The sequence below is a fragment of the Orbicella franksi genome, chromosome 12 (assembly GCF_964199315.1).
Source record: "Orbicella franksi chromosome 12, jaOrbFran1.1, whole genome shotgun sequence".
NCBI classification, from domain to species: Eukaryota; Metazoa; Cnidaria; class Anthozoa; order Scleractinia; family Merulinidae; genus Orbicella; species Orbicella franksi.
The window spans coordinates 7647486-7662627 of record NC_138156.1 but is presented as its reverse complement, the minus strand read 5'-3'; the positions used below and the strand labels follow the sequence as shown (position 1 = coordinate 7662627).

The 15142-nt window shown below is 36.6% G+C and overlaps 1 long non-coding RNA gene across 2 annotated transcripts; it reads right to left on the bottom strand.

Moving 5' to 3' along the window:
• Window positions 1–2922: 2922 nt before the first annotated feature.
• On the bottom strand, window positions 2923–14192 carry LOC145463524 (uncharacterized). 2 transcript variants are annotated; one of them, XR_014041342.1, is made up of 5 exons: window positions 14085–14192; window positions 13378–13467; window positions 11774–11925; window positions 9931–10113; window positions 2923–3512 (listed from the first exon to the last, which is right to left on the bottom strand). It is a non-coding gene; the product is annotated as an uncharacterized LOC145463524 (long non-coding RNA). The 2 variants fall into 2 exon arrangements; XR_014041341.1 differs by lacking the exon at window positions 2923–3512 and having other exon boundaries at window positions 8653–10113.
• Window positions 14193–15142: the final 950 nt, after the last annotated feature.

Sequence of the window (15142 nt, the reverse complement as noted above, 5' to 3'; positions counted from 1 at the left end):
TGGAAGAACGTTTTTCGATTATTTAGCGTTGTTGTTTCAAGATTATTTTCCTTTCGTCATGTCTGCAAAACAGTCGGTGCTTAATACGTTACTATAATTGTAGTTGACAAGTCAAGAGAACACGGGCTTTTTTTATATAAAGAACGGATTTCTTCAAATCATAACGGGCCATTGTATTCCCTTTTTTTTCTGGTGGAACTCTGACTGACTAACCGAACACTAACGCACGATACGAAATGACTTTGCTGAACACTATCTACTAACAAATAATGGTACTGACTGGTACTCTACTCAATGCATTACAGAATCCACTGACCTCACTTGGAACAATTACAGTCACGTTACTGACAAAAGATTTCTCTGCGACCTCAACGAAACCAACGAACGAATCGAACCTGTCAACAACTGACTACAAACATCATGCTAGCGTTAAACTTAACAGCTGACAAATACTACAGCAAAACGTAGCACACAGTTACCAAACAACGTTTGACCTGACTTCAAACGTCAGCGATCAACAACTGCTCTTAAATTTGCCGACCTTAACAAGACGATTCGGACACTATGAACTACTTTTACTCCGGGGTTCCAACCATTTATTGATAAAAACAATTTGATTTTACAACGCGGCAAAAGATGTTCATTTTTATAGATGCCTATGTTCTCTTGTCATGTATTGTGTGCTTGTTATAAAACCTTAATGCCTGGCTCGGATAATATTAAGACTAAGAGGTCTAGATAAAATCAGTATTTCCAGTTTTCGAGTTATACGGACCACAGGATCACACTTAGAAAAAAACCATCAAAATATTGTCTGTGTCGATAACTTTTTAGATTTTCGAAAGAAGAAGCAACCTGCAATCCGTTTTACAATTGTCTGTTTTGATGTCCAAATTTTCAGGTTTCTAATCGTTCAGGCCAAAAAAAAATTAAGCAAAACTCGCTCGGTTTTTAAATTGTCTAAAGTAGCAACCTGGAGATGACTAACTCCGCTTCACAATTGTCTTGTTTATCTTCATGATTTTCAATTACGATTGCTTTCTTTTGCTAAACACAGCCGAATAAAGAACTTGGAATTATTTTCCGATCCGATTCTGTTTTCATTTCGTTTGCAAAAAAAGTTTTTTTTTTCGATTTCGCTTTTCCATTCTATGTGAACAAAACTGGCAATAAAATAAAAACCTGCAATGAACAATTTGGCTTAACAATTGTCTTGTTTATTTTCAAAATTTTACAGGTAAATTATGTTTGCTTTCTTGTACCATACATAGCCAGTATAAGGAATTTAGAAATTATTTGATTTAAAATAGGTTTGTTTTTATATCGTTCTGCAAATCCTGTCTATTTTCCTTTGTTATCTATTCGGCTTCACAATTTTTCCAGGTTATCTTCTTGATTTTAAAACCCTTTGCACTGTTTTTATATCGTTTGGCTAAGCAATATTCTTTTTGAAATCTTGTTTATTTTCACATTGCTATTCTGTATCAACAAAACGTGCAATGATTAATTCTGCTTCACAATTGTTCTGTTTATCAATGTAATTCTACATTCTGTTTGCTTTCTTGTGCTTAACATTGTCAAATTGATTTTCTATCATTTTAAAGAAGTTTTGTTTCCAGTTAGTACGCCGCGGTTCGGAAAGTTTGCTGGGTTTTCCTTTTGCTATTCTGTCAGTAAAACAATAAATTCACGGTTGAACTGATTTAAAAACTCCATTCACGATAGCCGTTTTATTTGTTTCAACATTATAATGCAATTAGAAAACGTGTTTTGTGACGAACAAACTTGTTGAAATCCCAATTTTCAACTGCTTTCATAGTGTTTCTGATGCGTGTTTTCGTAGGTATGCTTTTGGAATTGTTTTGACTTTATTGTGGTCCGTATAACTTTTATTTTGTTATTTTTTGTATTTATTTGAATTAAATGTTCGAGTTTAGTAATGGTGGGATTAAACTTGCAGAATTTAATCGCTTTAGTTAGTTTAACCAGGCATTTGGGGTTTATGATAAGCTGGTTTTAGAAAAGATTACTTGTAAGTGGATGAAGATCTTTTACTGCCGCGCTCGTTGTAACACATGACATTGCTTTTTAAACGAATTTTTTAAAAAAATTAAGACAATAAATTACGTTGAGCTGATTTCTGAATTGTTGAAGTTATAGTTGACAATAAAATAAAAGCTGAAATCAGCAAAGAGTAAGATCAGAAGCAAATGTCGTATTTCAGAGTTCTTGGGCTAAAGCAACTGTTGAAATTGTTTGTATTCTAAAACTTCATAACTGTTGTTACAGATTGTTTAGGACGGGTACATTTCTTGATGTTCATAGCAAAACAACAGTTGAAATTGTCTGTATTATTCCAAAACTTCATAACTGTTGTTACAGATTGGTTAGACGGCTAAATTTCTTGTCGTTTTTGGTTTGATTTGTCCTGTGTTACAAACGAGCATCGTAGGTAAAGATTTTTATCCCAAACATCATCTCGTGCAAGAGGTTGAAAAAACTTAAATATTTCGGAGAGATTAATTCGGTTAAAAATTTTCCACAAGCAGCAAGGTCAAAATACCTTTTTCGTTTTTTTTTTTAACAAGGAAGAAAAATTGGCGTTTTACTTTCAATTTTTTTGCACGAGGTGATGTTCAAACGATTTTTTGGCGGGAAATTTCAAGGGGAGCCATTTTGAATTTTTTGCCCAAAAAGTTGTCAGGCGAAACGCTGTGCAAATTTTTCCAAATTTTCCCGCCAAAAGTCTTAGTATATAGAGGGAACATTTTTTCTTGACACCTTTTTAATTGAAATAATCGTATTTAAATTAACTAATTAAAGAACATTTAAGGTGAATAAAAGTAATTGAAAGACAAAACACTTGTTGTTCATTGATTTAATTTTATATTGAGAGATAATAAAGACAATGAAAGCTTTACAATTATAAAACTTGTTGTTTATTGACTTTATCTTAATTACAAACAAGAAGAGAGAACCAACAAAGTAAATTCAATTTTATTGACAATATTATTAAGTACTTTTAAGACTGACTAAATAAATTACATCGGAAGGAAAAAAAAAAAAAGTGGCGCATGTGTATTTTGGGCGCCCGTATTTTTTCTAAGTTTTTTGGTGGGAAAAATAAAAATTTTAAACAGATGTTACAGCAAGAAAAGGAAAAAAAAAACGGCGCATGCGTATTTTAAGCGCCCGTATTTTTCTAAGTCTTTTGGCGGGAAAATTAAACTCGGTCAAACCGATGTTAACAAGGAAACAACTTTTACGAAAAAAAATTGATATGTTATTATCACGAAAGAAAATGGATCTTGCTACTTATTTATTTAACATCTTCGAATGGAAAGGTTTTTTTGTCTTGCTTAAACTCGACTCTCCGAAAGTTAATGTTCGAGCCGCGATCGTGTGTAATTAAATTAGTTTCCTCTACCTCAGCACTGGAACTTGTAAATGGCCCTGCTTGGTTCGTGCTTGATTGCAACTTGAAACAGCGACAGGAGAAATTATTCAGCAATCTGTAAGAAAATAAAGAGATAAATCAATAAATACACGTCTCAACAAAAATAAAAATTAAATGTTGACATGTTTGTAGTAAGTTCGCCGCTTTTTGGCCGCGCTAACTTCGAAATGCGAGGAGCTGTCTCCAATTACAGTGCGATGGACCTATGCAAAACATGCTAAAAGTTTTAAGTTTACAGGGTTTCCCTGAAACGCTGCTTATTAAACGGCCGGTTTCCACATAAAATAAACAATCGCAAGAACATTTGATGGAAGTACGCATACCCAGAAGAGAATAAAAAATTACGCCAGACACTTATCTAGTATTATTCTAAACCCAACAGAGTACTGAACGTTTCCTCATTTGTTATAAACACGCGAAGCTAGCAAAACAATTAAGCAAAAGTAATACAAACTAATTTGTACTTTGTAATGGTTTTAATTCACTTCGAGTCGATGAAAAACGAACGACAACGTTCAAGTCGGAAAAATGTTTCAATTAAATAGTTTTCATGCTTACAGTGGACTTAAATTTGCATAGAACGCGCAAATGTTCTAAAGCTTTTGACTCCACGTGCAAAACCAAAATGCAGATTAGACGGTGTCGAAGGTAGGTGGGGCAAAGCCCTCTTAACTCTTTCAAGTTTAGAACGACCAAAATGAAGAACTTTTGGCGATCGCAAGCGATGGTGTGGAAACCGGTCAGCTGGAAAAAACAAACTGGACTCTGGAGTGGACCATCTACTAATTGTTATTTAATTACTTAACAAAGTTAAATATTAACTTAAAAGTTAACAATAAACGTATGTCACGCAATACACTACGTGATTGTATGCTCACGGCAATTAATTTTGACAAAGCACTCTAAGTGTATGGTTCATCTTTCGAGAAAATTCAGAAAACACTTCCTACAAATCCACGAGACAGACATGAGCATTGACAAAAAAAGGAGAAAAAGATGATAAACAAGTAAACATGCCATTTTAATCATAATAAAAAATACGGCTGAAATTTCTGAAACAGGCGAGTTTTCTTAAGGCTATTAAGGCAAAAGGTTCAGAAAAAAATCATTTCTTGATGAGTACACCCACTTCAAACCATTCAATAAATGCACTTCACTTTTTGCCACCCACCAGGGGTGAAAAAAGCTTTAATTCAAAGAAGAGCCTCAGAACAAACTCTTCAAAAAATACTTTTCAGAAGACAATTCAAAAATTCAAATCTCACCTGCGTGAGAGAGGCGCGTGAGAGAGGCGCGTGAGAGAGGCGCGTGAGAGAGGCGCGTGAGAGAGGCTATTGAAAGGCCTTCACTTTTATAATTTGTACACTTAAGTGAACTGATTTTTTGCACTCTACAGGTGAATTGTCAATATATCAAAAGTTTCAGTGTTAAAATTTATCTGAGTGGGAGAACATTCCTTTAGAAGCATGGAGACATGTATAGCATGACATGTCATGTGTATTGTGTGACAAAAAAATAATCAAGTTCATTAACTCTTGAGGTGGTTGCATGACAACAGTTTGCAGCTCAGTAATCCATCACTTCTACTTTTAGCATGGGCATACGGGCACCTTTGGAGTTGGGGGGGGGTGGGGGGTGGGGGTGACCTTATTACCTGAAAAATATTACACTTTGCCCGAAAGCATGAGTGTTGTTCAAAGCACTCAAATCGCAGTAAACACAAAAACGTTCACAATTCTCCCGTCTAATGAAACTGTTATCATTCCAAAGATAGTTCTTTTGAAACCTTGCATACTCTATGACCTCGATCGACAGCCTAGTAAAATCAGAACCTTATAAAAGAAACAGTTAATTGTTCCTCACATACGAAAAGTTCAAAACAAGTTTTACAACGGCTCTTATTGGAGCCATTCCAAACTGCTCTTTTCAGAGCCACCACAAAAAGTCTTGGTCTTCCTTTGCTTTGATTCTTTGGACATTGTTTTGTTGATGAAAATAATATCCATCTCATGGATTTCCACGATACGCATTAAAACGATACATGGCTTTTCCAAACAGAATACCTGGATCCTTATATCATTTGACCTTAACTCCATTTTTACAAGGCAAATGTCAGAGAAAGTAGCCTACAAGTCTGGCCTTGACTACCTTTTAGAATATTTCCTGTGTACTTTTGCCCGAATCATCAGCGCTTGGCCCAAAAAATTTAAAAACTTTCTGAAACTGGGGGCCCCGGCCCGTACACCTATGATCTTTAGCATCCTGCTAGATTTTATTTTCCTTTTGCCCTAATAACTCTGAGATCTATTCTTACATTTGTTTCCAAATACACGCAATTGAAATCACAAGAAAACTGACTCTATTGTTTACTTTGCTTCATCTTAATGCCGACTCTACAATGAGTCTGGAGGGTTTTACGCTGCTACTGACTGGGCTGACCTTCTTCTGATGTCGTAAACTAGTAAAGAAAGATGTAAAGCCCAAAATGTTTCTGCCAGTTGTTTCTGTTCTTGTTATTTTGTCAATGATTGTAAAAGATACGCAGGCTATGATAAACTGACTCAGTAAAACTATTATAGACAATTTTGTCAAACATTTTATCAGAGTAAATTGTAAAAGAACAAAAATGATTTCCGAGAACAATCGCTAATAATCGATAACAATCGAAGAATCAATCGTTGTCAGTTACTATCGGAAATCGATAACTCACAACTTTTTTTCCTCATTGATTTTCATCAATAATATTACTATAAGCAATCAATATCAGTCCTTGATTGATATTGATTGTTATCGATTAATATCAATGACTGGTTTATCGATTGACTACGCCTGGGTAAACAACTCGCATAACCTTGCATATGGCTCAGTTGCCTCTGAAATTTGAATTAACCAATCAGAATTCAGCAGCTGGGAGAAATTATACTGTTCTGACCACACATGGAAGGCATGGAACTCAGACCAGGCCACTTCTCTCACTGGAGACTGCAACAAATATTCTCAAAAAGGGATTTAGAATGCCAGACACCATAACTGATTATCAAATATGTAAAACAAGAAAAATTTTGTGTATCTAAGAACAAATTTGGTGTTAAAATTGGGTCACCAGCATCTGGTAAATAGTTTGCCAAGTCTCACCAGGTAACTAGGTAATAGTTAATCTCTCATTATTCTGATTAAATCCAGATTCTCAAGTAAAGTATTAGGAAAGGCCAAAAATACTTAATGAGCATTACGTCTATTTTTGTTGACGCCATGGTTTGCATGGAAATATTTGAAAATTTGAGATGGCTTAAAACCCCCTCGGCCTCCACAGAATTTGTTTAAAGTGCCACTGAAACGAAATTTTCGTACTCTCTTTTATTAGCCCAATTTGTAGTTTCAAACGTGCTTAAAATAATGGTGAACTTTATTTCTGTCAAATCCTAACGGAAAGTGCTTTTTTCAGCTGCTGAAATCGACTTTTTGGAGCAAAACTGTGTCCGGGCTCTGGAACCGAATTTAAGGACCTTGTGACGTCACTGGTTGTATTCACGCAGGAAGCGCTATAGATTCTCTCTTGTTTTCACTTGATTTATTCAAGTCTATTTTTCATATTGTCGATACCTGCTAGTTTTCTACCTTGTAATTTCTGTCCAGTCTTGACAGGAAATACATATCATGAACGTTGGAGGGCGCCAAAGAGTGTAGATTCACCAAAATAAATGCTACAGATTAGAACAGCTCAGTTACTTTTTCGAACATCTTGATTACTCGATTGGAGATTTCGAAGACGAGTCTGGCAACTTTTATATCACGTCCTAAAGCCTAAACACGATATTTCGTCGTCTATTTTCAGCCTGGTTCTGAAATTTGGATTCTCACGTTTATCTAAGGTCTATTACACAAGGTTCGAATATATCCTCGGCAACTTTACTGCAGTTAAAGCCGTAAGCGCTTCAGCCATCCGCACAATCACGAAGTTATTAACGATCCACAAGCTTTGAGTCGAGTACTTCTTTGCACACAGAGGGCATCTTTTTATGATACTAATAAGTGAGAGTTCTTGTGGTAGACAAAATGTATCTTTGAAAATTGTGATCCGCAGCAGGGTTTGCTTTATCGCCGCATACGTATCAGTGTAAACAAAGCGGGAATTTCGCTTCTCTTTTACACGTATCTCCCAATTGCAATATTTCACGGTCGATGGATTACTTTGAGTTCTTTAGCACATACTTATGTCTATGATCTTCATTTAATGGTATCCAAATTCAAAGCAATTCGTTAAAACATCACTAGTTTACACTCCTTTCGAAGGTTTATTAAACAGAATTTGAACCAATTTGCATATATCACCTTTCGCCGTCGGCATTGTCACGCTTTCTCTCGTTTCCTGAAAACATACCTGTAGGGTCATGGCAGCTTAGTTTACCTTTATAGTTTAAATTCGCTCCCTCGCATAAAAGAAGAGGGTTTCTTAAATTGTTGCTGATTGGATAACCTGTAGGATGTAACAGATACAACTGGACTAAAGGTCACTGTTGCACAATCTCGTCCGCGGTGAAACTCACAAAGCGTTCGGTTTCCTCGAAGCGAAGCGACTCGAAACTCGAAGCGTTGTTGCTGCGATTCGTGCAGCAGCAGTCCGGATAATAATTTCAAAAGCCGCTTTCTCTTGTTTTCATGTCTTTTTTACTTTATGAGTGTAGGTATTGTTTAATTGAGTGGTGGCCATTTCACCAAGAGTCCCGATCATTTTGCGATCTAAGAACTTCCACTCGTTTGCTTGCTTACATAAAATATCCTGCAAATATCCAATTAAATAGACTGAAAAGTCCCAGGATCGACTCTCCACCTCTTCTGGTCTAAGGCTACTGTTATTATCTGCTTTACAGCTCTGAGATGTCCTTAAGATGTTTTTTGGGGGGGGCTTCCAACAGTATTCTCTTCTCCCATAATCACTCTAAATTTTCAGCGCGGCATGAGAGTAATACAACCAGTGACGTCACTAGGCTGTTTTGGCCGCGCCAAGATGGCCGCCAATTTTGGGCTTAACCAGCCAACTTCGAACGGCTGAAAAAGCAGTTTTCGCTTACCATATGCGAAGAAAAAGTCCGCAGTGTTCCAAGTAAGGTTGAAACTTTATTACTAAGCAAAAATCTCACATACGAAAATTTCGTTTCAGTGGCACTTTAAACTTTGCAAAAAGTTAAATGTGTGTATCACAATTTGCTAATGAAAAATGGGGGCCACCAAGTTTGTTTTAGAGGTATAAAGAGTTAAAGCTAAAACTAAGGGTGTTTTAGGCTGAGAAGATGACCATAACTGTTACTCACCAATGATAATGTGCTTTGTGTGATACAAAATATTGTAACAGTACTTGATAAAGAGTGGCAGTATTGATCTTTCAAAGAATAAATGATGGAAAGAACTGGAATCTGTTGCCAGGCACCTTAAGCTAATTAGTAACTTTGTTACTTATTAAAACAATTGAATAAAAATTAGTCAATGGTCAAGTCCAGAGTCCAGTCCTTATTTTCCAGCAAACAATGGAAACAGGCATAAATGTTAGGCACATACTGATAGGTAATTGAAAACGAGAGCCTTTTCAATTTAAAGATAACAGTTTTTAAAGCTTCTGATTTGCTGTAAATGCTCTTGTAAACTACGAGATGACATTGATGGACCACTTTGTGTGGAAGATATTTTTCAATGCTTCATTAACAAAAAAAAACTAAAATCCAGAATTCCTGGTGTTTTTGAGCTTGTTTTGGATGGATTTCCCTGATTTGTCACAAAAGGACTAATCTTTGGAAAAATTTGGTCACATGATTAATTAACCCATTAACTCCAGAGATTTTTCCCAAAAATGATATTTTTGGACATTTTGGACATTTTCAGCTCAGATGTGAGCCAAATTAGCTGCAATCTACTCAAAAAGACATAATTTTGCAACATGACAGCATACCTTTCTTTCCACTAGCATCACATTTTATGGCATTTTTTGCTTGGGCATGTGCAGAAATCAAAATTTCGAGATTTTTGGATGAGAAAGTGACCTATGTCTTTAGGCTTTTGAGGTTTTTAATTTTTTTTGTCGCCTTTCCTTTTTCACCTTTTCTTATCTTTTTGCTGCAGTGATTGATCTTCTACTGGGCTTGCTTGCAGTTTAAAAATTCTCAAGAAAGTATCAATGAGACGAGCAATTCCTACCATGGAAATTTCTGACTATTTTTGTGCATATTTCAAGCTCCATTGAGCCAATCACTTTGATCTGTGTATTACTGGAAATATTTTTTTCCCCCTGCAGAACTTAAGTGTAGACGATGCCAATTTTGGTGAAAGGTGATGATGTCATAAGTGGAACAAACGCTAACGCTTGTCATGTCTGGTTACGGCTGGCACTGGCCTCAATGGGTTAATAAACAATTGTACAATGATTGAAAAGACTTTCGTTTGAAAATAAAGTTATCCTTTAATATCAAATTAACCCTCACCATTTTCTTGATTTCCAAGCTCTAGAGATGTCCTGACTGTGGTCCCACGCCATTTCAATCATCTTGCCTTTCCATGCATGTATAACCAAGCCAGCTGTGTATAGTTCCTCACAATTTTCCATGAGTGACGGAAGATTTTGTACCCAAAGACTCCTGACTCCTAGGGGGAGACACAATGTATACCTGCAACAAGAGAACAAAGCACATTTTAGTTTCACAAAGTGAATGTAGATATATGGTGGCCGGCTGTTTATGAGACAAAGGAGGACAGATTTTGCATGTTGACTGTGACAAATTATGGACACTGTTGAGCATAATAATTACTGATTATTGTTTTTTCACCTTCCCTGTGAATGACCTAATTAAGTCATCTGTACAGGTTGAAAGCTTTCCTGTATTGTAATCATGTGATTAAAGTAACATAAGTAATTGTTCTGGAGTTATTACTAGCACTCGGGCTCCCTTAGGAAAGCCCAAGTCACAAAATGCAAGCTGTTCTGTCTTGGTTGCCAAAAGGAGGGTTGGGGGGAGGGGATGAGGAGGGTCATGGTCTACAGGCGTTCCTAGCATAGAGCATGGAAACTGGGAATGAGAATGTGACAGATCGCTTTATTGTGTGCTCGCTCTTCGTGAACAATGTAATATACAGAATGTTGTGTTTTGCAAAAATAGTTTTGGAACGAATCACACCTTAAAACTATGTTCATCTCCAATACAAAGAGGTGACAAATCTGATGACAAATAAACTTTTTTGAAAATTGAATTTACAAGATTGTATTCACCAAGTTTGAAGGATGTAGCTTGGCTAGAAGATGCTCTGTTAGTTTTTCTAATTTTCCATACATTTGTCCGTAAATTTGGCTGGGTAGATGTAGTTCGCGGGGAAAAAATTATTGACAAATGTATGGGAAATTAAAATTTAACTGAGTGAGCGTCTTCTAACCCAGCTAGGTCCTTCAAATGTGGTGAAAAAATCTGCTACTTAGTATGGTAAATTTGTGATTCATAAAAAGAGTTATTTGCCATTGGATTCCCATACAAACACTGTAATTTCCGACCGCTATACCTGCCTGGCAAGATGGCAGTGAAAACCGTGATTATTAATATTGCTTGAGAGCCTGCCATTTAAGCAAAGTTCTTGTTCTCACAAGATAACAAATGAGCCATGTACAAAGACGAACACCTCAGATGTTGAAAAAATCAAGAATTGTCGCAAAAAGAACTTTGAAGATGAGGCAAACAGCGCATAACATTGGATAAAGATCATACTCAATGAAGCAACTTGAATAGTGAATATCTATAAGCTGTCCAAGTGCAACAGTTAACTATTGTCTTAAATATCCTGATTCTTTTATATTGTTCTTATTGTGTTCAAAAAACTTACTTGTAAATTACGATTTGATAGTGTAGAACGAAGCCTGAGTAAACGCTCTTGAAGAGTCTAGACTCATTTTTTGTAGTAACTTTAGACTGAATTCTTTAAACTAAGATACTGATAGATTAAAATCATTAAACAGAGAAAGGTCCTGATTACTGAGAGGGGGATATAAGCATAGCTTTTCATTCAAGTAAAAACTGTTTCAATCACAGTGTTTTCAGCAAAGTAAAAAAAAACAAACAAACAAAAGTGAAACTGGAACAACGCACTGAAACAAAATCACCTGACCAAGTTGCATTGATTTTCCTTTGTATTCTGATTGGTTGAGTAAACTGTGAAAACTTTTTTAAATTAATTGCAGAATGCATTCAATTTATAAACCAAAGCATCTTGCTAGAAAACTAGGTAGCCTTCAACACTCAACTGAGGACCACAACAGAGGAATTTTAATGTGGCAATACTTACAGCAGTTCTTGCTGATGGTCTGTCATGATCCACCACAAGTTTGGAATACTGTCACAGTCGGACTTCAACATTTATTTATTACAGGATGAGTTCATCGTAACAAAGGACCACAAGCATACAGAACAGACAGTAGAATGCATGGGCACAAGATCCTGCAATGAGGAAGAACCTTTTGTAACTAGACTGTAAATGTAAACTACCAGCTGAGAGATAGAAATGATGCAATTTGTTTTAATACAATTTTTTTAAAAGGTAAACCAGTGAGCAGCACTCTGCGGACTGCAGTTGTAAAACTTGTTTATTCTCCAACGCGTTTCGTCTAACTATTGTAGACTTTTTCAGGGAGTTTTACATTAACATACATTAAATGCCTGTATTTAAGCCATACTGGCAGCTATTTCGATGGCCACAAACCACAAAGGTTTGGTCAGATTTATGAAAGGGAAGAGGCGAAGCTGCAAAATATTTACGCAAGGTGTGAAAGAGTTTTGGGGGCCATGGTTTTATCTAAATCTGTCGCCCCCCAAAAATTAGCTTACTTACAAAGATTAGCTAATGTTACCGTTTTCTTGTAACACATGGTTCACTCTAAATCTGGCATTATCTGGTTGATTATATTCTTGATGCACGTGTGACTGCAGTTAAAGGTAGCCTTAAAGACAATAGTCTTTCGTGACCTGGATCTATTTTTAGATTTCTGAAAAAGCAACTTCTTTCTGTCGATGTATCGTATTTCGCAAAACAGTGGTAGCAAAAATCCTAATGGATATCGTCTAATTCGTAGCCGCCTTCAAAACCTATCCCTAGTCTCAGAGAAAGACTTGAACGAAGAAATGTTTCTAGCATACCTCATTAATTCCTCCTTGATAAACTGTGGCCCCCAAAACTCTTTCAAGCCTTGCGTAAATATTTCACAGCTTTGTCTGTTCCCTTTCGTAAATCTAGCCAAACCTTTGTGGTTTGTGGCCATCGAAATAGCCACCTGTATGGCTTAAATACAGACGTTAAATGTATGTTTGTAAAACTCCCTGAAGAAGTCTACGGTAGTTAGATGAAAAGCGTCGGAAGATAAACAAGTTTTGCAACTGCAGTCCGCAGAGTGCTGCTCACTAGTTTACCTTAAAAAAATTGTTTTTAAAAAAGTGTCACCAGGGGTATCAAACAAATGTCTGAATCAACCTGGAGGAGTAGTTCTTATCAATACCTTTTGATGAGGTTGGGGAGATTACTAATTAAAAAGAGAGAGACTTACGAGAGAGGCAGAAGGAAGGGGTGGAGGTTAACCTATTTTACAATGAGAATCTCCCTGGATATATTAAAATAGAACTAGTGGAGACCATTGGATGTTGTTTCTATTCAATAACACATTGAATATAAAAAGTTACCATAAAAAGGAGATTTAGTAGGGCAGGTCCAACCTTGTGAATTTGTTCCTTTGATAAGAGGATGGATGATTGAGAAAGCTCAATCCAATGTCAACCTCATTGTAAAGCTTTTTAACTGATAAAATGTTTTGTCAGGTCTTCCAGGTGCAAATCAAGGTTGCCTTATGTTATTGTGGCTTCCTAACAAATATAGGAATGTTCATTAAACAGGACTCTAACCTGTGATTTTAGAACACCATTTTCTATCATCCATATCATGGTTTTGATACTTATTCCAGCTTGATGTCATTGTGATCTTGTGATATTTACCTTTGATGGTAGAAAAAAATAAAGTTAGTGATCATACAATGAATGATAAAGCCTTTAATGCCACACAGAGATAGTACCAGATACCTTTCCTGTAATTGGAATTTACCAACAACAGCTTTATTGCGATGCTGTTTCATTGCCTCTTGTAGAGAAGGCTACTCATGTTTTTAAGTTTACTGGTGTTAAGCAAACTTGCACACAAAATAAGATATCATATTAAAACCAGGTACTCGGCTCCAGTTTCTGTAGCATGGAGTAGCTAAGAATACTGCTTCTACCCCTTACCCCCCCTGCCCCCCTCCCCACTGGGCCACCCTGAATGAGATGCTAGTCCATCGTATTGATTGTTACTCCCAGTATTTCTGTCAGGTTGCAGCCATAACAGTTCATTATATTTGGTACTCATTTAAATTCCTGGAAGGAGAGGTTGAGGTATTGTGAGTGTTAAGTGTCTGTAATGCCTATAAGAACGCAACGCAATCACCCCAGCCTGGGTTCAAACCCGGACTGCTCTATCCAGAGTTCAGTGTCCTGGCGATCAGACTGGTCACCGTGGCCATCTATATACTAGCTTACAAATCGATATTTAGGAGAATAGTTGACAAGCTAGCACTAACCTTTAGATTAACAAGCACAGAATTAACTTCCTGTCTCAGTCTGTCTGTTTATCTGTCCATGTGTGTCATGAGAAGTTGACATCATAATTGAGCCTCTTAGCTTAGCTGAGGTACAAAAAAATAAACAAATGTTATGGTGACGTACAGTTATTAGTGGCAAATAGTTTATATCATTTACAATATACAGTGATGATTTTCCATAGTACTTCTGACAACTCTCATGACATTAATTTCTCTTGTTCTATTGCTAGAGCTGAGGAAGTTGCTTCAAAGTGATTTGCTGAGAGCAGGCAAATTTAACATATTTAATGCATAGTTTACACTGCAGTGCAACATACTGAATGCACATGAATTTGTTATTTTCTCATTCACATAATGAAAAATCAAGGAAAACCCTCAGTGTCCTCACAGGTGTTACTCATAGGGCAAGTCCTTATTCCACTCACATTCATACATTTACCAGTAAATATTGAGGAGAATTAGGTAACAGTTAAGATTCCTTTCTTCTTTTCCTTACCTCCACTAGCTGTGCACTGTAGAAGCTTATCAGACTTATTATTTCTCAAAACAATATGATTCAGCTGTTTGCCAAAATTCTTGTCCAAAATAATTAAATTTGCTCTTAAAGGTCCTTGAGACAGATGCGATGTTGCCACAGGTCTAAAATGTGGGTGAGGGATTAGGAGCACGGTGAGCCCGAAGAACCCTCCAGTTAGTGTAATAATGCTGACAGGTAAGCCTGTCAATGATGGTGATGACAACACCCCTTGTATCTCACCTCCACCCCGCTTTAAGACCTGTTGCCATTTATAGTCAGCTCTTAGTGATGGAAATGTGCAACACTCCTAACCCCACACCCCCTTTTTCTCACCCCTCACCCGTTTCAGACCTGCACGATCAAGGCCAACAATAAATATATCTTCTCAGTTTACAAAAGGGGAAAATGTTTATAAAATCAATAGCCTCCATTTGGTGCGAAAATGTGCTAGGATATTTGTCTGCGGACATTATCTGTTCCGAGAAGTGGACAGTTTTCTGAGAGCGTAGCTTGAGGAAAA